This window comes from Crocodylus porosus, unplaced genomic scaffold, assembly GCF_001723895.1.
Source record: "Crocodylus porosus isolate Cpor-Errol unplaced genomic scaffold, CroPor_comp1, whole genome shotgun sequence".
Lineage (NCBI taxonomy): Eukaryota > Metazoa > Chordata > Crocodylia > Crocodylidae > Crocodylus > Crocodylus porosus.
Window position 1 is genome coordinate 7,005,429 of NW_017728949.1, and position 2,185 is coordinate 7,007,613.

Here is a 2,185-nt window from a genome sequence, read left to right on the forward strand (position 1 = left end):
GCGGCCCCGCGGGCGGCGGGTCCCGGCCACGCGGGGCGGGGGAAGGCGGGGGGGTTGTTTTGTTTCGTTTTGTTTTCAAAGCGGCGCCGCCGCCTCCCTCCTCCCGGCCCCGCACAGGCGGATCCAGCGGCGGCGAGACGAGTCCGTGGCCGCTGCCGCTGCCGGGGGGAGGCAGGATCGGCCCATCCCGGCCCCGCGCCTGCTCTGCTGCTTGCCGCCTTTTTTTTTTTCCTCCTTTCCCCCCTCTCCCCTATTTTTATTTAACTTATTTTTCATTCCTCCAAAGCAAACTGGACGCAGCTAGGGCTGTAGGGCCTGGTCGGTTGCCTCTGCCGCTGCTGGCTTGGCTTTGCCGGGCTTCCCCTCCCTGTCCCCCGCACACGGCTCTGCAGGCCTGGCCACCTTGCTCTACGTTTTGGCCCCCCCCCCACTTTTTTTTTCATTCTGGCTCCCACCTCTACACTAGGAATTACTGCCCCCCCCCCAATTTCCAGATTGCTAGGGCTGTGCGGTTCACCATCCTCCTCTACCGTTATATTAAAATATTGTGTCGCTCATTTTAAAGGCACAGTCTTTCCAGTCTTATTATTCAGTCTCATTTGTGTGGGGGGTTTTTTCTTTGACACCCACAGTTGTCACATTTGTAGTTGGTTTAAAATGGATTTTGCTTGTAGTTTGACCGAAGTCATGTGACTGGTCTCTTCAAAAACCATTTCCACCCCACCTCCCCTTTTAACACATAAACTCTTGCCAGCAACTTGCTGCTCCTGGGAAATCTCTGGTCATCAGCCAGTGCAATGAAGAAAGTTCTTAGGGAAAAAAACACTTCAAGTTTTCCAGGTCTTGCATAGAAGTCTGAAAATACTGAGCATCTTTCAATCCTACAGAGAGAAAACTAATAAAGGTTTATAATACCATGTTTTGAAGGTTTTTTGTGATTAAACAATACCTTCCTCTGCTGTCAGGTACTGGGGGATGGTTGGGGGCGGGGGTGGTGAGTGGGTTTTGTCTTGATGGGCTTTTTTGGAGCCATTGCAGTCCTGAGTCCTGCACTAGATCAAGTTGCAAGATGAGGGGCCTTTGAAGTATAAGAAGATTTATACAACTGAAATCCCAAATTTAACTTTTTTCCCTAAGCCAAATTACATGCAAAATGGTGGATTTTAGTATGTGAATTTCTCTTTTCTGTCATTCTACTGCATTGTGTCTGGTAGCATGTTTTGGTACCCTGGAGTGCTGAGAGTACCATGCGCACCTAACACTGCTAAGGCTGTTAGGTCTGCAAACATTTACACAATTCACTCGATTGAACCCAAGGATTTCAAATAGGAATCTATTGTGTCACAAATATTCTGACCTGTGTTGTCTGAGGTCTTTGCAACAGAACACTTGCTTTATGTTACTTTTGCAGAGTCAAAAAAATGAGTAAAAGCTAAGAGCTGGCATTTTTGGAGTGGTGCCTTGTGTCTAAAAAGGTTGAGAGCCACTGCTCCATTGCTTTTCCTTTTGGAAAGGAAACCAAAAAGCATTTGTTTTATGCACGATGAACTTGACGGTAGAAGAGCACATCAGAATGTTAAAATTAAGAGACCTGGTGCAAAACCCACTGAAATCAATTAATGTTTCCATTGTCTTTCATGAGCAGTGGACTTTGTCCTCGAAGTATGGATTGGCTAATAGAAATTTAAATACAACATGCTGCTGTTAGGTGTCACCATCGTGGTTGGAGGAATATGCCTTTATTAATAGAAAACAGGATCATAAACATTTGTACCTTGGTATACAGCTCCTTTCTATCCCCAAAACATTCTACTTGATGGAAGAGTAGAAGTACCTAGTTCATTAGTTTTATGTCTTCCAAGATATCTGGTTAAAATATTTGTATCCCTCAAAACTGCTAAAGCTTAACCTAGTTTGCTTTGAAATTTTACTCATGTTTTGCCAATTAAACTAATGCCCTTTTACTGTTTTGTGGGGAATTTTGCCCTGGGAAAACACTGAGCTCCTAAGTGTGTAAGAAAAATGCCTTAATCTCTTTGGAGGTTAGGTCTTGGCTACCCTACTGGACAATGGCTCTAGTGTGGTGAAATAAGGGTGTCACTTGAGCCTTGTAGCTTCTTGGCTTTATGCCTCAGAGGGAGGAAAGGGTTAGTGCTGGTAGAGTTTGTATCCCCCCCTTCCCACC